Here is a 22,752-nt window from a genome sequence, read left to right on the forward strand (position 1 = left end):
ATCAGGTGCCTGTAATTAGACAAGCTGAAGCCATGCCGGTCTTTTCAGTAAGAAAGAAATGCCTGGAACACTTCCAGCACTGGCTGCACCTACGAGGGAGAAACACTTTTATATTTTTCTCTGCTGAAGAAAGGATTGACCTTGAAACACGTGTCCAGAGATGATTTTATAACTTAAGGCCTGGAATAATGAAACTGCTTAAAGAATTCACTGTGAGTTGCTGGCTTTGCTTTTTCTTCCCGTTTATATAACCTGTTGGGAGTACGCTTTCACATGAGGACAACTTCGTTTTTGAGAATTAACCGTCCTGTCCAGTCGGGAAAGCAGCACCACTGCACATCGAAGCAGGTCTGTGTGACTAAAAATGGATTGTCACATAAGAGCAGTCAGGTTGGGATATTCACAGCAAATATGACAATTTTACTTTGGATTCGCCTACAAAGGTTTTGCACTTTGGTTCGTTATTTCGTTTGGCTCCATCATCCCACTTGGGGCAAAATGATAAAATTGCAGGACCACCACAACCAGCATGCACTGTTACTCACTTGAGAGGCCCACTGGGATGGACTGGTATTCAAAGAGACTAATCAGGTGCCTGTAATTAGACAAGCTGAAGCCATGTCGGTCTTTTCAGTAAGAAAGAAATGCCTGGAACACTTCCAGCACTGGCTGCACCTATGAGGGTGAAACACTTTTATATTTTTCTCTGCTGAAGAAAGGATTGACCTTGAAACACGTGTCCAGAGATGATTTATGACTTAAGGCCTGGAATAATGAAACTGCTTAAAGAATTCACTGTGAGTTGCTGGCTTTGCTTTTTCTTCCCATTTATATAAACTGTTGGGAGTGCGCTTTCACATGAGGACAACTTCGTTTTTGATACATATAGGAAAGAACTGGGAAAATCTTGTTATCTGTTTAGACAAATAGTGCTTTAGTCATGTGTGGGGTTTAGTAGTGCAGAGATTGTATGGGAGAGTGCCATCCTGTCCCATACAGTTTGGGCTTTAAAATCTTTTTACTAGATGTCAAAATCACATTTTAGTAGAAATACCAGACCTCTGTGATGTACTGTCGGTATGCCAACAAGCATTGCTCATTGTGCTTTAGTGAGTAACAAATGTAGTTTTCAGTTTACAAACTTAGACACGCTCTACATAGAGTATAGCACTGAATAAGGAACTGACATTCATCTTTCCAATGCAGTTATCCTGTGTCTGAGCTATTGAGAGGCCGACAGAGAAATTTCTACTTTCAGTGAGATACTCAGAAAGTAATTATACCTGCAGCAGTATGTGACAGAATATGACTCACACTGGCATAGCAATGTATTCAGTAAGAGAGGTACTAACATATTGGTTTAGAAGTTATGCAGACAGTTACGGAGGTATGGAGGTAATAAAAGAGGCACTACCATAGTTAGAGGTGCACACGTAGATTCACTCATATATAGAGAAATACTGATGCAATTTGTTCATGTATATAGAGAAATACTGCTTTGCTAATGTATGATGTCTACTAATGCAGAGTCTGTGTTTCCTCTCCCAGGGCGTAATTAAAGTTTGCCTGTAGAATGGATTTCTAGGTCTCAAACTCACTTTACTTTTTAGTAAAAATAATGTACCTTTGTGCTATGCCGCAGTTATGCCATGAAGCATGGTGCACTGTCCTTAAGTGATTAAGCCATGTACTTTTCAGTTTTAGAAACGTACTCATGCATTTCTTGACCTCTAAGCAAAGCGCTATGTAGAGTATAGCACTCACTAAGAAACTGCATCCTGTGTGTCACCCAGTAAGAGAGTGACAGGATACTTCTAAATTCACTGAGATAGTCAGAAAGTACTTATAAATGCAGGAGTATAAAACTCAATTGCACACACACTCACATAGTGCTGTATTCCCTAACAGAGCAACTAAGCTATTTTTTTTTCAGTCAGTTATGTACACATTCAGAGAGCACTACTGGTACTAAAACAGGCACTCAAAAAACAGAACATGTATAAAAACATCTCAAGGTAGTAATACAGATGAACACCTAATTTCACTGAGATGTATAGAGACGTACTGAGACACTCTTCTAATTTATTCACACAACTACTGCTTTAATCATACGCAAGGCCTAGTAGTGCAGAGCCTGTGTATGCTTTGTCAGTGCCTAACTAAAGTTGGCCTGTAAATCCCATTTGTCTGGTCTAAAACTCATGTTTTAGTATAAAAAACCTCACCTCTGTAATATGCTGTAGGTATGCCATCAAGCATGGACCATTGTGCTTACATGATTAAGAAATGTACTTTTCAGTTTTACAAACTTACACATGCTCTTCTAGACCTGTAAGCCAAGTACTACATACAGTATACCATTTACCAAGGAACTAAAATTCTTCATTCCAAAGCATGGTTCCCGTGTCTCAGCCAGTGAAAGACCAACAGAGAGACTTTCACATTCACTCAGATACTGAGAAAGTACTTATATATGCAGCACTATCAAAGGTAATTGCAGAGATACTAACACAACCCTGCATTCTTTAACACAGACACTAATGTATTTGTTCAGCAAGTTATGTACACATTTATAGAGTCATACAGGTACTAAAACAAACACTAACATACCGACAGATGTACTGAAACGTCTCATGCCACTCCTTCTACTAGAAACCTACATTGACTGAGATATATGGCCAAATGCTGGCACAATCTTGTCATGTACTTAGACAAATACTGCTTTAATCAAGGGTGCACCCTAGTAGTGAAGAGCCTGTTTGTGCTTTCTAGCTGTGTAATACAGTTGGCCTGTAAAACCCCTTTGTCAGGTCTCATATCTCACCTCTGTGATATGCTTAAGGTATGCCATCAAGCATAGTTGTGAGTGCTTAGGTAATTAACAAACATACTTTTCAGATTAAAAAACTTAGTCATGCCCTTGCAGACCCATAAGGGAAGCGCCTCACAGAGTATGCCACTCACCAAGGAACTGACATTCATGTTTCCAAAGCATGGATACTGTGTGCTAGCCAGTGACAGAGTGACAGAGAGACTTCTACATTCACTCATATACTGAAGAATGACTTATATATGCAGCAATAATAAAAGGCAGTTAAAGAAACATTCACATACGTCTGTCTTCCCTACTGGAGGCACTAGGATGTTTGCTCAGGCACTTATGTACACATTTACAGAGCTATATATGTACTAAAACAGGCAGTCACACACACCCAGATGTACTCAAACATCTCTAGCTACTACTACAGGTAGAGATCTACATTATTAAGTGAGATATATATGCAAGGACTGACACAATATTGTAATGTATTTAGACAAATACTGCCATAATCATTGTTGAGGCCTGTAGTAGATAGCCTGTGTGTGCTCTCTCACTACCTAAGTAAAGTTGGCCTCTAAAACCCATTTGTCAAGTGTCAATTTTACAGCTTAGAACAAATAACTCACCTCTGTGATGTTCTGTAGGTATGCTATCGAGCATAGTGTATTGTATTTAAGTGGTTAAGAAAAGTCATGTTCACTTTTATAAACAGGGGGTCTGATTTACAAAGGTAAACTTAAACTTTTGGTCTAAATTTAAACCAAAAGTATATGTGTATACCTTTTAGGTATTTACAAAGTTAAGTTACGAGTAGTATCTTTACGTCCACACTCGGGTCCGGAATCTCCGCAATTGGGTGCAGAGATTCCACTCCGCACCCGGAAGATACTCTCCGCACCCAGAGTGGAATCGCTGCACCGAGTGCGGAGATTCTGCCCCGAGTGCGGACATAAAGATACTACTCATAACTTACCTTTATGAATATCTAAAAGTCGTAAACTTAGACTTTTGGTCTACACTTAGACCAAAAGTCCAAGTTTACCTTTAGGAATCCGGCCTTTAGTCATGCACTTCCAGACCCCTAACCAAAGCACTTCATGGAGTGTAGAACTCACCAAGAAACTGACATTTATGTTTCCAAAGCATGGAACCTATATCTCAGCAGTGACAGAGCAGCAGATAGACTTCTACTTTCAGTCATGCACTGAGAAAGTACTTATATATTCAGCACTATTAAACGAAATTGCAAAAACACTGACATAGCGCTGTGTGGGCTGACAGTGGCGCTGAGGTACTTGTTTAGCCACTTATGTACACATTAACAGAGCCACACAGGAACAAAAACATGCACTAACATACCAGCAGATGAACTAAAACATCTCATAGAGGTACTACCTGTAGGCACTTATTTCCACTGAGATACACAGGAAGTACCGATCCAATCTTGTCATGTATCTAGACAAATGCTGCTTTAATCATGCTTGATGCCTAGTAGTGCAGAGCCTGTGTGTGCTCTCTTACTGCCTCACTAAAGTGACCTGTAAAACGTCTTTGGCAGCTCTCAAACTCTTATGTCATCAAGCATGCTACATTGCTCTTAAGCCATTATGAAGTCTACATTTAGTTTTAAAAACATACTTAGGCACTTGCAGGCCTTTTGAGTCACGTAGGACATAAAGAATAACACTCAGATTTATGTTTTGAAACCAGCAATTCTGTTTCTTCGGTACAGCCAAACTGACAGAGACACTTCTACATTTACTATCAAAATATCAAAGTGTATTGTTCACACACTCACCTACCCCTGTATATTCTAACACAGACACTAATGTATTTGTTCAGTTAGCTACATATAGATTTACGGAACCATGCTTTCTTAGAAGTAAGATTTCCACATGATATGGTACATGTATCTTTTGAAGTAAAATAAGATTTTTTTTTTACATCACGCTGAACTGCTAAAAATATCTAATATACAATTAAATAGAAATTAAATGTGCCTTTTATATTAGTTTTAAGGTGTAAGGTCCTACTCAGCTAGACAAAGTTGCAATGCCGTCAAAAAGTGAATGAAAGAAGAAAGAAAAGCAGAAATACTGCAACCTTAGAACTGAGAAACAAACAGGGCAAAATTATGAAAATCTAATGAGTCAAAAATGAGCTTCTGATAATAGAATAAAACCATTTCTTAAATAGTGTATAATTGGCTTGAATGACGGCACAACGAAGAGCATAATGTGAAAGGTTGAGCTCTACTAAGAAAGGAGTGAAAGTTCATGATATTAGAAGTAAAAAAATCCTGCAAAGAATTAAGGCCCATATTAATACTTTTTGCTGCAAAACCGCAAAATGTATATTGCTGGCTTGCCCCATTCCACAGCACCAGGGAGGGAGGGGGTTGTGTGCCAGTGAATGAATGGTGCTAGCCTGGTTTGAAGCAAAACAAATGCCTCTAACCAGACTAACGCTATTTCCTGCTGCACAGTCACCAAAAACAAGACTCCTGTCTAAGGAAAGATAGGAGTCATGCCCACCACCCCAATGGCAAGCACAGGGGACAAGTGTCCCCTGGGCATGGTCATTGCACCCGGTGCCATGCAGGGGGCCCCCAAGTTAGGGCCCCGATAGTAACTTACGTAAAACAAAAAAAGATACTTACCAATACTTACCCTACTTACCTGGAATAGGGTCCCCATCCTCCGGTGTCCATCAGGTGGGGGTGGGGGTGTTCCTGGGGCTTAGGGTGGGTACCTGTGGACCCATTCCATGGTGTCTAACCATGGAAATGGGTCCACAGGTCCACTAACGCCTGGTCTGACCAGTGCATTAAATAATGGTGCAAAGCAAATTTTGCACCATTATTTAGCCCCTCCTCCCACCCGTGCATCATTTTAGCACGCAGGGATAAATATGGGGCTATTGGGATAGCACCATTTTTTAGATGGGAACGCCTACCTTGCATCTCATTACCGCAAGGTAGGTTAACGCCTCTAAAAAATGGTGCAAACACCAGTATTTTGAGTCTAACGTCAAAATAATAATATGGAGTTAGGTTTGTGCTGAATTTGCGTAAAAAAATGACGCATATTCAGTGCAAATGGTGTATACATATGCCCCTAAAGTCTTTAACTAGAAGGCAGCACCAGTTAAAGAAAATAAGAATTAGGATGTTCCGTAGCAGAATGATCAAGAATCTGATAAAAACTATGAAGAAGTATAAAAGGAGGACAGAAGCTATTAGACAAAAGGAATGTGCTGAGAGTATTATTGATAAGACATTTGTACTGAAGAGGAAGCTATTTATTTTGATTTTGAACAGAATGAAGATACAAGATAAGATAGTGTTGACTATAAGGAGAAAAAGCCAAAGGAAAAGACTTATAAACAGAACTAACTTTTGCAAACTTTTTTGTGGGGAATGGGTACATACTTCTAGTACTGAGCCTTTCTTTAATGAAGAAAGCTACTTGCAAGAGAACAGACTAGTGCATGCAGTTGATGAATGTGGACTCTGTTATGAAATGAAAGACAGTGCCCCTATTGTGATAGAGATAATGGTACCTAGAAATGTTAAAGAGTTTCTAGCTGAGAAGTGCAAGGAAAGCATAGACAGACTCCTGTATATAAGTGGAAATGTAGCAGTATTTCTGCTGTTAGGCAGCAATCAATTGACATAGTGAAAGAGCTTTTAAGGAAGTTCCCACGTAAAACTCTTAAGCAGAAAATTGCGGTTTTGCAAAGACTAGAACCATGCAAAGTAAGAAAGTATACAAATCTGCAGGGACATTCACTAGCATGTGTAGCAAGGAAAGTGTGTCAGAGCACTTTTCAACACCACTCAGAAATGCGTACTCTAGTTAGAAGGCTTTACCACGTAAAGACTCCAGCACAATGTTAGGGGAAAGGAATAGAGTTCTTTTGTATGGGACAGTGCAAGAATTAGACAAGATTAGTTATGATGTGCAGTTCCGTTTCTTTGGATCTGAAGAGCAGGTCGTAGACAATGAATACATGGAACCTGTAAGTGTAGCACAACAGGAGACATCCATTACTCTTGATAACTTTAGTTAAGCAATTACAAAGTTCAAAATAGTCTGTTCAGAGAAACCAGACTATATTTGAATATGCTGAAGACGCATTCACTACAAAACTCAAACTCATTACGTTAATGTGTCTTCCAAAACTGAAGAAGACAATAGTGACAAACGACAAGATTTTGCAGCATATTTATGTGTAGAAGAACGCTTTGATTGTCATGAATGACAAGTTACATGTAAGTAATGTTATAATAAATTAGATGAGAATAAAATGCTTGCTAGAGTAGTGTGACAAGTTAGAACTAGTTTCTATTCCACAAGAAGTGCAAGACTTGAATGTTTGAGTCTATACTTATACAGTGAGTACATCAATTCCAAGCACAAGTGCTGGTGGACCCAAAAACAGGAAAGTTACCTCCTAGTGAGCTGTAGAAAGGTCTGAAAGGTAGAGTTGTTTATTTACCATTAGATTTTAAAGAAAATATTTAAACTGTAGGTGTGGAAAGACATTTTGAAGAAGGACTTGTGATTCTAGTCAATGGTGTGCCTACAAATAGTCAAAAGAATTAGTAGATGTTAATAAAGCGAAGAAGTGAAGAATGCAACATCATATCTGGTACAGAATAACTTTTACTATAAAAATGTAAATTCTCTTCAAGCAATTTCAAATATAGATGATGGTACAGATTTGTCCAGATGCCAAATTGAGAAGGTTTATCAAACAAGAACAGACAAAATTTGTGAACACTACAGTATACATCCTCTACATTCTAAAGAGATTAATGGGGATGCTAATCCACATGAAAAAAGCAAAAGAAGCTCCATTAAGTGTGTGGGAGAAAAGCTTAAAAGCACATTGTTTTCCACAACTGTTTCCTACTGGAGTTGGTCGTAGGTATGATGACAGCCCTATACAGATACCAGCAGCTGAATAGAGATGTACCAGACTTTATTCAGAAGATCCTAGATTTTTGCAGAGTATTCATTGTATATTTCATCTTCTATTTAAGAGTGACTTGTCCTATGCAGTAAATCACATTCTAAAAACAGGAGTAAACCTTCAAATAAAGTTCAAGGAAAATATGAACATCTTGAATACAACTCAGTCAACTTGATGGCATGTCAACATGGCACAAATGAATATTGGTATCACTGTTATGATGAATTAAAATGTATGTTAGGGAATCCAGGACCACCTACATGGTTTCTGACACTCAACTGTGCTGCATATACATGGGATAACCTTCTTGAATATTTTCATGAAGCAAACTCCAATATAAAAGACAACCATTTGAAAACAGGAGGAGAACTCTGTTCATTGGATCCTGCAATTGTTTGCAGATATTTGACCCATCGTTTTCAGGCAATTATGACATTAATTTGTAACAAAAAAAAATCCATCTCTCAGTGAAGTCACTGATTTCTTCTGGCGCAAAGAGTACCAAACCAGAGGTGCTCCACATATTCATATACTGTTATGGTTAAAGGATGCCCCAAAGTTTGGAATAGACACGGATCAATCAGTCTTGTCCTTTATAAAACAATATGTGACATGCACCATCCCAAATAAAAATGCTGAGAAGGGATTGAGACAACAAGTTCTTTGATTTCAAAATCACAGGTGTGGCAAATATTGTCAACAGAAGACAAATCAATGTCACCTTGGATTTCCTCATTCTGTGATCTCTCAGGGAAAAGTAAACAGCTTCTTGTCCGCAGTGAGACTCACTTTGACAAGGAGATGACCAAAAAGTTCCTACAACATCAAAAGAACAGAAGCTTTAAAATATATTATTGACTACAATCATGTTATTCTAAAGATGTGGAATACAAATATGGACATTCAGTTTATTGCTGATAATTCAATTGCTGTAGCTTGCTACATCACTTCTTACATAACAAAGCCAAAAAAGATAGAAATGAAAGAGCTGTGGGAAGACATTAACTACAAAATTGTACAGTTTTAGCTTGAAAATGCTTTTGCGCAGAGAAATTGGTTATTATGAATGTGAGATAGGTTGAGCTCAGCAGGTTTGTTCTCCAAGTCTAGAGGAATTGTATGGATAAGTGTAGGCCTTGCCAGTAGTCATAATATAATAGAGTATCAAAGTCTTTCCCAGAAATAGAGGGGCATATTTATACTCTGTTTGCGCCGAATGTGCGTCAAACTTTTTGATGCACAATCGGCGCAAACCCTGCCCCATATTTATACTTTGACGTCCGACCCCGCGGGCGTCAAAGTTCCACCATGTGCGTCATTTTTTGGAAGGGGAACCAGCCTTGTGTTAATTATATGCAAGGTAGGCTTTCCCTTCTAAAAAATGACTTTAAGGCCTGTGCCCCATATTTATACACTGACGTCATTTTGACTCACAGGAGGGGGCAGGCCTTAAAAAACGGCGCCCAGCCTGATGGGCGCCGTTTTTTAACGCCTGGGTCAGGGCAGGCGTTAAGGGACCTGTGGGCTCAGAAGGAGCCCAGAGGTGCCCTCCCATGCCCCCAGGGACACCCCCTGCCACCCTTGCCCACCCCAGGAGGACACCCAAGGATGGAGGGACCCATCCCAGGGAAGTTGAGGTAAGTCGGGGTAAGTATTTTTTTTCATTTTTTTTTTGTGGCATAGGGTGGCCGGATTTGGTCCCCCCTACATGCCACTATGCCCAATGACCATGCCCAGGGGACATTAGTCCCCTGGGCATGGCCATTGGGCAAGGGGGCATGACTCCTGTCTTTGCTAAGACAGCAGTCATGTCAATGGAGGTTGGGCGTAAAAAACAAATGGCGCAAATTGGGTTGAGGCCTGAATTTTGCCTCAGACCTGACTTGCCCCATTTTTTGATGCCCAACCTCCATTTTCCCCTACGCCAGCACTGCCTGGTGTGAGTCATTTTTTTTGACGCACACCAGTCCGCACCGCCGGCTAACGTCATTCAATAAATAAGGCGCCTGCATGGCGCTTTGGAATGGCGTTAGCCGGCAGTAAAATTTTTGACACACAACTGCGTTGGAGCAGTTGTGCGTCAAAAAGTATAAATATGGGCCAGAGTATCTTGCAGATGTGGATCCAGGAAGTAGAGACATTTTGAAGACTAACATGCTGGATACATTCTACTCAAGAAGAAGTCATCATCTTGAAAATATGTGTCTATATGAGGTACTACAGCATTACACATATAGAAGTAGTGTCACAGAAAAATTTGGCGAAGGAAGATTTCAAGTTACTGGATTTGATGGTTGTTTAGTTAGATTCAACAAAGGAAACCTAATTAATCACAGGAAGCTGAGTTGCTAAACTCCAGACAGAAAATACGTTTTCTACTTGCCACTTTTACAACTATTCAAACCATGTGGAAATGAATCAGAACTTGTTGGACACTACGACTGTTATGAAGACTCATTCAATGTAGTAAAAGATACCATTGGGTGCTCTGTGATTCCAACATATTTGCAGATGTTGAAGATGAGATTGAACAAGAAGAAACTATTGCAGCTGAAATAGCTAGGGAGAGTTCACAGAGCAGTCAAAGATCTCCACCAAGAAGTCTGGATTCTCTTGGGGAACCAGTTATTCACAATGAAGCACCGATAGCAATGAATGAAGTAGAGACTGCAATGCAGCAAGCAAGAGACAAAACTGTGAATTTAGAACACGGAGTTGAACAGCTAAATAATGTACAAAGAGACATTTTCAATGAAATTAAAGCAAAAATTGAACATGTATTTCTCTGTGATAAAAAACTATTTGACTGTTCAACATATAACCCCATATTACTGTACATTGGTGGACAAGCTGGTACTGGAAAAAGTTTCTTAATTAAAGTTCTCCCCAGTTACCTACAAAAAACTACTGATACAAATTGGTCATGTGTTGTGTCAGCACCAACAGGAGTAGCTGCACATAATGTTAAGGGAATTACTCTGCGTCAACATTTAATGCCCCCCATAGAGCGTGACACTAAACCTGGGTATCAGAAGTTTTCTGGTGATGCTGCCATGAAGTATTGAGAGTGCTGAAAAAGATGACTCTTCTTATCATTGATGAAGTAAGCATGGTATCAAACATAATGCTTGCTTTCATACACTTACAAATGCAGAAAGTTTTAAGAAGTAACTATGATGGATTATTTGAAGGAAAACATCTAATTGTCTTTGGAGATCTACTCCAACTTACCACTGTAAAAGGACAACCAATTTTCAAAACTCTTCTGCATAATGAAACAAGGAATTCCCTAGGAAGTATTGGCAATGTGAACATCTAGCTAAACTTTGAGTACAAATAATTAATTAAAAATATGTATCACACATCAGATAAAGAATATGGACACATACCGAAAGACATTAGATTAGGAGTTCTTACAAAAGAGGGGACACTTGCCTTACTGTCTTTTCATCTCCAGTAACTGCAGCAGAACTAATGTTCAATTTCATCAAAGAACAAAAGTTTATAGTTTGTTTACTACCAATCCTTCAAGAGTGCTCAAATTTTAATGAACAGTTACTTAAACTGGAGAAAGAAGAAATTTTGGAATTAACAGCTGTTGATAAAATGTAACATCAAGGAGTTACAATATTGGTCCCAGATAAACCACAGACAGAATTGGATTCTCTGGAAAAATCTGTATCAAAATCAGCAGGAGTGTAAAAGCATTTCCATGTCTGTAAGGACTGTGGAGTTATTTTGCGGTTCAATTTAAATGTTGACAAAGGCTTAGTAAAGGGTGCAGTGGTAAAAGTTGTTGATTTTATTAACTTTCCAAATAGAGATGAGGACAGTTAGATGATGTTAAGAAGATTGGCTGGTGTGTTGTACGGTCTTTACTTGTAAAAGGCTTATACATTCAAAGACAACAGTTTCCTCTGTTATTAGCATATACAGTAACAATCCATAAATCACACGGTCTAAGTTCAGATGTGCCTTTAGTTAACATTGGAAGCTCTGTTTTCAAAGAAGGAATGTCATATGTAGCATTGTTAACAATTAGAAGTTTGCCTGGTTTGTTTATAGTTTACTTTGATGAAAGCAAGGTTAGTGCTGACGTAAAGTGTGTCTGAGAGTATAATCGTCTAAGAAGTCCTTACAATCCTCATTTAGGGCAGTACCCTCTTTATGAGAAACGTGTACTGTGCCCAGAGCAGAAGATTACAAAACCGTCCATGGATGCTGAAAGAAAGAAACATCAGAAGGAGAACAAACAGTGCTAAGAAAAGAAAACTGGAAAATGATAGTGAAATTCTTGGATACCAGTTAGAAAACAGTTCAGGAGTCAACTGCTATGCCAGTATCGTTCTCAATGTACTATTTAATTTACACCACACACTAAACCAAATTGAACAAAACTCAGATGAGAGAATGTGTTCTGCTCTACATACTTTGATGCAGCGTTTAATGAATAACAGAACTGTAACACATTCTACTTCAGGAATCTGAAATCTTCTAGATATGTACTGGATCTATAATATTTACTCTGCATACTCAGCAAGATATCCAGGAATTTATTATGGTGATGCTTGGAGTTTTATAAGAAGAACTAAATATTGATGATCTTTTTGGACTTAGTTACAATTGGACTTAGTTACAAATGGACCAATGAGTGTGAAGACTGCTCTTCTACCTCTACCACTGACTTTGACTGTGAACGATTTCTGTACTTAACGTTACCAAATTGTAAAAGTGTGGCTTTTGAGAAGTTGTATAGAAATGCTTACCAAAATATGAGCTGTAATAAGACTATGCCTCTTCTTTATTTCTAAGAAGAACAGTGAAATACATTATTGTAATGCTGCAACGATGCAGACCAGACGGTTCCAAATTACAAACTGAAGTTATTAACTTCAAAGCTGGCCAAATATGATTTTTAGCAAGAACTTTCACTACCTTGGCTATCATCTTTCATGAAGGTCTGAATATAACCTCTGGACACAACGCTGTGTATTTGAAAAGCAAAAGCAGATGGACACAGCGCAATGACAGAAACCTAACATAAAACAGAAACTCCCCTTCAAATTATAAAATTATTATCTTCTTATTCTGCAACCAAAGTTCTAATGAAAAACCATTATTAAAGAAGAGTACATAGAATTTTCTCCATGTGATTTATCTGTTTTATAGATAATATTCGGCCTCTTAAATGTAATGTCTTTAAAAACATGTTCAAACCGCAAAATAATTTTTAATATTCTAGAAATGGAATACAGACAAAATCAATTCTGAAAGTGGAAGGGTGTTGTAATTACAGCAGCTTCAAAATGAAATAATACAATTAATTCTAAACTAAGGAAAAGGTCCCATTTTGTTTCAAGCAAACTTGTACATGCTATGTAACTATATGTGTATATAAAATGTATTATCAACACTGTACACATCATTTGGCATAGCAAGGATGATATTTTCAGTTGCATCTGTAAAATTTAACAGCATTTTATATTTTTTCAGATATTGTACCAGATATAATATTTGAAAAACAATATTACAAACAGAATGTTTAGCTTATTATAGCAGGTACACCCAAGAGAAGTGATTAATGAAATGTAGTGAGTGTGAAGCATACTATGACTTATTTTTAGTGATTCACTGTGCAGTGTTGATTTTTTCACAATCCATTGATTGTTTTTCTCTACTGTTCAAAAAAGATGGTTTATATTTAGTTTATATAAAAATTCCTTCCAGCTCTGAATCCATCAGGAGGTTGAGTCTGCCCTGGTGGCACTGTCCTACCAGGGTGGGGAGAGAAAGCCGATAATGTAGCTTGACACTATTAGGTGTGTGAGGCTTCCTCTTCTTAAAGGACAGATCCCCCAGTGGATAAGACACTGTGGTTAAAGCTTAGTGGATGCATTCTTAGAAGGAAAACCAGAAATTGCTTTATCTATTTGTAGCAGTGACGTTTAGTTGTGTTTTTTTGGATGCTTAATAGAAATCATCATTTTAGATGAACAAGTATAAAAGCTGAGAAGAGTAAATCAATCAAATATATATGAACAATGTATTCTTTCAATATTCATAATGAATATTGTAATATTTGTCTATGTTTGAAGATTAATTACTAATATATTTCTATGCTCTTTGTCTTTTCCAAAAGCGGGTGTAGTTGAACGATGTTTTATGAAAAGAGTTTTTCTAACATATACATATTGGTTACAGATAGGTATAGACAATGTTTTTAAATATACAGGCCTTATGCTATATGTTTCGATTAGTTTCCTATGTTTATTTTGTATTTAAATGATCTTACACACACACCACTTAAACTCATATGTTAAAAGATGCTTTCAGTCACAGATACACATACTGTTCCACTCATACACTTACATTTATATGCAGTTATGCACTCAGTGATTCAGCAATACTTGTACTAAACCACTCAATCACTCACCCTTACAACACTGATATACCCATTCACCCACTCATACATACATTCATACACTCACTCAATCACTTATACACCCAGTAACGTATCAAGTCACTGACTGAATGCACACATTAATGCACCCACTCACTTATTCGTACATGCACTTATAGATTTTCTTAGTCAGACATTCATGCACTCATACACTCAGCCAATCAGCAATACAACACAGTGAGAAACTTACCCACATATAGATGCATTCACTTACTCTCTCATACAAGCACTTATCAACTCTGTCAATCAGATATACACACACTCATACACTCGGTAAGTCACTGATGCATGCACTAATACAGTTACTCACTCACTCATACATGCACTCATGCACTCAGTCAATCTCCTATACACACTTATACAATGACTCACTCATGCATGTACTCAACCACTCACTCATTCACTCACTCATACACTCAGTCACTTACTCATGAAGACACTTGTGCACTAAGTCATTCCCCCATTCATGTATTCACTTACTCATAGATACTCTTATATACTCAATCAGCCATACACACAATTATACATTCAGTCACTCACACATACATGTACTCAAGCACTTACTCATTCACCCATACATGCACTTATGCACTCAATGACTCACCCATGCAGGCACTCAAACACTCAGTCAATCACCCATACGCACACTCATACAGTCACTCACTCATGTGCACACTCACTCACACAGTCACTCATACACACACACACACACACTGATACACTCAACCACTCTCTCATACAGTCACTGATGCAGTCATACAGTGATACATGCACCACTCAGATGCTCATCCATTCAATCATTCATGGACCGATGCACTCACTCAACCATAGTTGCATCAATGACACATACAGACATAAACATTCAGTCATTCACTCATGCATGCACTCAACCACTCATCCATTCATGCATAGATGCACTCATGCACTCACTGACTCACACAGACAGGCACTCATATACTAAGTCACTCATACATACATTCGTGCTCTTATACACCCACTCATACACTCTCATGCTCACATATGTACCACTCAAATGCTTACTTTTTCACCCATAAATTCACTCATGCTCACTCATGCTCACCGGCTCACCCATACACACACTTACACACACAATCAATCACCCATAGCACATTCACACATTTAGCCCCTCATTACGAGTCTGGTGGTCCTAAGACCTCCAGACTCGCGGTGGCAGTCATACTGCCGCCAATACTTCGGTCCGGCCTCCACATTATGACCGTGGTAAAAGCGCCATGGTCAGACCACCGGCATTCCCACTTTTTTTCCGCCCGATGGCCTGGCTGTGCTGGCGATCTCAATCCACTTGCGCTTGCCCTGGGAATTACGAGTCCTCTTTCTGCAGGCTTTAACATGGTTGCACCGCCATGTAAAAGCTGGCGGAGACCTTGGCATGGGCAGCGGGGTGCCCCCATAGCCAGCCCCATCGCGCTTTTCACTATCTGCTGCACTCAAAACACCACAACATTGCTGCTGGCTCTATTATGAGCCGGCGTTAATGTTGTGGGCTGTTTCCCTCTGGGCTGACCCAGCGGGAAACTCTTACCAGCCCTTGCGGTAAGATCACCGCATTGGCGGGTTTATGACCGCATGGCTTCGGCGAACGGATGTTTCCATCTGCTGAAGTCATGATGTGGGCCTCAGTCACTCACTGATGGACACACTCATGCATCATGGAATAACTCAATCAATTATTCATACAGTAATGCACTCAGTCAACCATATAAGCACTAATACACTAAGGCAATTATCTATACATATACTCATACATACAGTCAATTAGTCATGCATGCACTCATCCTTTACCCATACATGCACTCATACACTCACTGACTCACCCAGACAGCACCCATTTACTCACTCACCCATATACACACTCGTGCACTCACTGAACTATATGCACTCATGCACATAGTCAATCTACTATGCACAACTGATGCACTCTCTCACTCCTCCGTACATGCAGTTATAAACATAGTAAGTCACTCATGCAATATTCATACTCTAAATCACTCATGCATACACCACCCACACATTCATTCACTCATCCATACAGCAGTTCTACAGTCACTCACACACCACTCATGCACTCATTCAGTCACCCATACATGAACTCATTCACTTATTTAATGTCCCATGCACCACTTATGCACTCCCACTCCTCCATAGAGCACTCATACACTCACCCACTGATCCATATACACACTCATGCAGTCACTCAAGCTACCATACACAACTCATGCACTTCCTCACTCATTCATACATGCACTCATACTCACACTAAGACCCTCATTACTTGTGTGGCAGTCTTAAGACGGCCACACTCGAGGTGGTGGTCTAACCACCGCGGACCCGGTGGTAATGACCGCCGCATTATGGGTCTTGCGGTTTGGCCAAAGCCAAACCGCCACAACGCCGCCAGTCCCACCAGTTCGGTCCGGGCTTAAGACCGTCGGCCATGTTAGGAGGCAGCAAACTGACAGGCTTTTCGCGGCAGTTACCCCGCCACGAAAACCCTGGCGGTAACACACCTGGCGCCAGGAAACCCCATTCCTGTCGCTGGCACATGCACCCCCCACGTCCACACACTTGCAAACACCCTCCCACCCATTCAGGCACTTACAGACACACACCCCCACTCGCTCTCACACTGACATACAAACACACCCATTCGCTCTCACACATATGCACCCCTCCGCATTCATGCACACCTCTACCCCCTCTGCATTCATTCACACGCTCCCCCTTCACACATACATACATGCATGCACCCCCCTTCAGACACGCATACATGCACACACTCCCCCCTTTATACATGCATACATCCACACACACTCCCCCTTCAAGCCCGCATACATGCACACACTCCTCCCCTTCATGCACGGATACAGTCCGACACGCACACACACCCATTCCGACACACACACACACATGCTTGCACACACACACGCACACACCACACTCACTCATCCATTTAAGCACTCATGCACTCACTCACCCATATACGAACACATTCACTCACTCAGGCTACCATGCACAACTCATGCACTCTGTCACTCCTCCATACTTGCTCTTATACACACAGTAAGTCACCCATGCAACATTCACACTCTGTCACTCATACATACACCACCCATTAATTCATATACTCACCAATACATCTATTCTTATGCACACATCAACACACATATATATCTTATCTTTTTTAAATCAGAAAAGCTGGTTGTAAAGAGAACATTATTTTGTTTTCTGTAACTTTTTCAAAAATGTTTTGGTATTTTTCAGGAAGTTTTGTAAAATGTTTTGTTATTTGTTTTAAATTAAATGACAACTAGCCAATAACAAAGTTCGTAAAAGTAGCAAAAACTGGAAAAGGACATCATAAAACAAAACAAATTAACACTTGTGATTTTTAGCAGCTTTCTTCATCAAAGTAACTGACTGTTCCCCTACGGTTAGTGCACTTTTGCAATCCAGGCAGAAGCTCCCCACTCAATTTAATTCTGGAGCAAGGTCTGACAACTTACTCCCTACCTCTTCTGGCACAATGTTTCCCACATATGGTTGTGCAGTAGTTCTGTACTTCTCTCCTCCCTCAGAGCTCTTTGATACTGCCAGTAGTGATATGCTTTGAGATGATAAAGCAAAGTTGTTGTAGGGAAATAAGTATTTCTTACTGGATTCTCATAAAGGTGTTTTGTCGCATAGATTGCATTTCACAAGTTTCGCCACAGCTTTTTTCCCCTGAATGGATAACAAAAAAAAAGTTCTATGCTATAGATTGCTTTTTTGGGGTAACGTCTGGTTCTGAAGAAGTTACTTCCTCTCCATGCTCTTCAGGCAGCTCAGATGAAGTAAATGCCATTTTATTTTCAAATAACAAGAATAAAATAACAAAACGACTGAACAGGACTGGAAGCAGCACAACCAAAATAGCTCCCTCTCTGTCTGTAGGATGAATCCAAATGGGAAGACTGGGTGTGGTTCTTCCTACAATATTACTATTTTCTCTCTTGTCCAGTGAAATCACTTCATTATGAGATCACATGATTGTCTCAAACAACAACGTAGTAGCGACAACCGAATGTGTTGCGACTAAATGAATACAAAACAAAATAATGTGTTCACAAATGTGTTACTTGGATATTTAAAAGTTTCTATAACACTACAGTCAAATGCTCATGTGAAACATTAGGTTTAACTTCTGTGTAGGAAAGTCCTCCTTTTTGCCACAGTCACCCCCAAACCTTTTGGACAGATACTGGCGGTTACTGACTCTTGGCTGTGCTCTGGGTACTGCTTACCAGTCCCAGAGCCAGTGCTCTGTGTAAAGTGGATATGCAAATTAGGCTAATTATAATTGTCAGTATCAACCTGCCTATAAGTCCCTAGTAAATGGTAGAGCAGGTAGGTTTAGAGGCCCCAGCATATGTAAGTGCACTGCTGAGGTGCCCGGTGTCATTTTAAAGGAAGGCCTGCCTTGCTGGCTGTTTTTAAATTAAAGTTATATGGAAATTCAACTTTGGAATTAAAAGTACTTCCAAAGTCTTAAACTACCTTATTTTGTACATATAAGTCACCCCATGGTGTGCCCTACGTGCCCGTAGGGCTGGGTGCTATGCAACTATAAGCAGGGACCTTATAAAAATTGTTTTCTAAACCCTGGTGAGGTAAAATAGCCAAATTTGTTTTTCCCTCACTGTAGTGAATGTGCTCAATGAGCTAAAATGGGGAGACTTTATTTTAATTAATAATGTCCCAATAGGAGCCAGATATTTCAAGTTTGGGATCAAACTGATTGATATAATAAGTCCCACAACATGCCATTGTTGGATTTAATATAACTAGTTCAGAGAAAGACTTTTAGAACTCTACCTGAAAGTTGCCAACTTCAGCTCTGTAGTGCTCTTCTCTGATTTGCCAGCCTCTGGCAGCCTGGCCAAGCTGCCTTGATGAGGTGTGTAGGGGCCTGGGCTGAACACAAAGGAAGTTCCTGGAGGAGGAGATCTGCCGCAGCAGATTATGAAACAGGATGAGTGGAGAGCAGCCAAACTGGTCTTCAAAGGAGTGAAGGACATTTGGAACAGCTCTGGACCTTCCCCATTTCCTGCAAACACAGATAACCAGGTGCCCTTTTGATTAGATTAGGAGAGGGCAGGAGAGGGGCGTCCTAAGGATTTTTAGCCACACAAGTGGGGTGCTCAGCCAGACCTAACCTGCAAAATTAAGTTTCTGCCATTTTGGATTTTTAGGGAATGTTGCTTCCTGGGATTGAGTTTTGCCACACTTCCCAGGAAGTGGTCATCTAAGAGGGTAGTGGCCTGCCTGTGATTGGACAGTTGCCCACCCTGCTTTTCACCCCAGGAGCAAGGATAAATTTGGCAGAGCTGCACACACCTCAGAAGCATACAAGGAACAACACCAGAAGAAGAAGGACCCCTGACCTGCACCTCGACACTGCCCTCTGAAGGACTGCACCAGCTGCACACTATGGCTTCACCACAAAAAATACTAGCCTGATTTCAAGAGGTTCATGAAGGGACTCCCTGCTTGCTACAAGTGAAATATAGCTAGAAACAGAGTCCCCTGCATCAAATTCTGAAGGAACTGACCAGCTGACCACTGTCCAGTGGTCATTTTGTAGTTTGACCCAGGTGCATTCTGGTAGTTGGAGTCCTAGCCCCTCAAGGAGCAACTCAGAGGTTCTGGAACCTTGGGGTGAGCTGTGGACTCCTAAAAGAACTTCAAAGACCTTCTGGAAGAAGATACAGAATTGGAGAAATTTTGTTAAAAAGCTCCATAGAGGGACTGACCCGCTGTTTTGAGTTAAGCAGGCTTACATCGACTGCGACCTGGCCTGACCTGCAGGTTTGTCCTTCTGAAAAGCTCCGGCGCCCCAGACTTCCAGGATTTCACCGGTGGCTTCTGAAAGGCAATCGTATGACGTGGACTTGAAATCAGCTTGCTGTAGAGGGTCGTCCGATGTCGGAGAGAAAAGCTCTAAAAAGTGACAAAGTCCAAACGTAAAAAGTTGATCAGGACTTCCCACACAGCGTATCAAAGGAGGGTTCCAGGGACGTCAAGATTTAGCTTTGGCCCAGACAAAGATTTCTGTCCTGAAAAGTCATCTAAGTCCAAAGGTAGAATTCTTCACCAAGGTCTCCTGCAACGCGTATCCGAAGAGGGATCTCGGGAGGTCGGATCGGATACCTATTGCTAAGTGTAGGTACTTACCTGCCCTTACCAATAATACACTTTCTCACAATTGGTTTATATGTACTTTTTAATTTTTGAAAGTACGCTGACTTTGAGATTAATTGTGATGACCGCTAGCAAAGAATTGGTCCCCATTAAACAGAAACCATACCATATAAATGTAGAGCTCAATTACAGATATTTCTAACACTTTCTACTGCAAATTTATTAAAAGATTTCCAAACAGATTGTGCACAAAATAAGGTTATATATCATCTACATTTTTTGGAAACACGCCAAATTCGCGATTAATGGTGACAGTCGTAAAACGTCTGTTTTACTAAGCAAAGTTATCAAAATTAAATGAGTAATGTACATAAAAAGTAGGGGCCGTATTTATACTCTGGTTGCGCCGAATTTGCGTCGTTTTTTTCGACGCAAATTCGACGCTAAACTAACGCCAACTAACGCCATATTTATACTATGGCGTTAGACGCTTCGGGCGCCAAAGTGCCCGGAGTGTGTGTCATTTTTTAGCGTGAACCCCTTCCTTGCGTTAATGATATGCAAGGGAGGCGTTCCCGTCTTTAAAAATGACTCCCAGGCCTTTACGTGGTATTTATACTCCCGGGCAAAAATGACGCCCGGGAGTGGGCGTGGCCAAAAACGGCGCATTTGCGCCGCTTTTTAACGCCTGGGTCAGGCATGGCGTTAAGGGACAAGTGGGCTCAAAATGAGCCCAGAGTGCCCTCCCCTGCCCCCAGGGACCCCCCCTGCCACCCTTGCCCACCCCAGGAGGACACCCAAGGACGGAGGGACCCATCCCATGGACATTAGGGTAAGTTCAGGTAAGTATTTTTTTTTTTTTTTTTTTGTGGCATAGGGGGGCCTGATTTGTGCCCCCCTACATGCCACTATGCCCAATGACCATGCCCAGGGGACAGAAGTCCCCTGGGCATGGCCATTGGGCAAGGGGGCATGACTCCTATCTTTACAATGATAGGAGTCATGTTGATGGGGGATGGGCGTCGTTAAAAAATGGCGCTAGTCGGGTTAAGACGATTTTTTCGACGCAACCTGACTTGCCCCATTTTAAGACGCCCATACGCCATTTTCCCCCTACGCCGGCGCTGTCTGGTGTACGTGGTTTTTTTCCACGCACACCAGGCAGCGCCGGTCTGGTAGCGCCGGCTAACGCCATTCAATAAATACGGCGCCCGCATGGCGCTTCAGAATGGCGTTAGACGGCGCTAAATTTTTTGACGCTAAACTGCGTTAGCGCAGTTTTGCGTCAAAAAGTATAAATATGGCCCTAGGTGTTTAGCTGGACATGGTTCTGCCAGTTCTCAGTATTGGCACCTTCTATAAACCAAATCGTGACACAATGAGTCTTACTACCAGTCATTGACAAATCCAATACTCCTGGGCTATTGTAGATCTATAGCTGCCTAGTTTTCCAGGTCCATATGCTGATTCAGTCCAGATGTTTTCCTTTGAATTCTGAGACTTGTAGTCCTGTTTTATAGTAGATGAAACATGCCTACAACTCCCAGAATTCAAAGCAAAAACTTGGACAGCAGCACATTATGCATGGACCTCGGAAACTTGGCCAGGATGTGGATGTAATGTACCTTGTTGTATCATACATGTGGATACAATGACAATAAGGAGCAGTAAAATACCAGTCATGTGGCACACTATAGTAACAATGTATGTTTACCTTGCATGTTCTTAGGCATGGTCCTAATGACGCTGCCCACACTCCTCTAACAGACTGTGCAGTTTTTTCATCCCACTTAAGGGTCTCTTACAAATTTTAAAATAAAATGACTCAAAAAAATGTAACATATTAATCTAAAATAACGTAGTCTGTAACTAATATCTTGAGAGTATGGGTTTGCGGACTGAAATTAACTGGTGTCTGCTTTGTAAGAATGTCTGCCATGCGCAGGGTTGGTTGGAATAAAGTATAGTAATTAAAATTACTTTATGTAAAAAAAATAGAAATTCACTAAAAAAACAGAGGTTACAGGGACATTATAGTTAACCATGTCAGGAGTGATGTAATATATGAGGTCATAAGCAGTGCATTACTGGGGCACAAGTTATAGTTAGCTGAGATAACTATAACTGCCGAATGTCACTGGTTTTGTAAGTGTGAAATATGACTCTAACTCTAACGTCCCTGTAACCTTGGTTTTTTTGGTAAATTTTTAAGTTTATTTTGTTGGGAGGTGTTGAATTATGGTCAATATAGGCCCACACTCTTCCAGCTTTTGAA

At 40.4% G+C, this 22,752-nt stretch overlaps 1 protein-coding gene across 3 annotated transcripts in view; it reads left to right on the forward strand.

Moving 5' to 3' along the window:
• Positions 1-22,752, forward strand: part of LOC138246588 (ly6/PLAUR domain-containing protein 3-like) — a 119,272-nt gene that overhangs the window by 68,533 nt on the left and 27,987 nt on the right. The window lies entirely within an intron of this gene.

The sequence above is a fragment of the Pleurodeles waltl genome, chromosome 7 (assembly GCF_031143425.1).
Source record: "Pleurodeles waltl isolate 20211129_DDA chromosome 7, aPleWal1.hap1.20221129, whole genome shotgun sequence".
NCBI classification, from domain to species: domain Eukaryota; kingdom Metazoa; phylum Chordata; class Amphibia; order Caudata; family Salamandridae; genus Pleurodeles; species Pleurodeles waltl.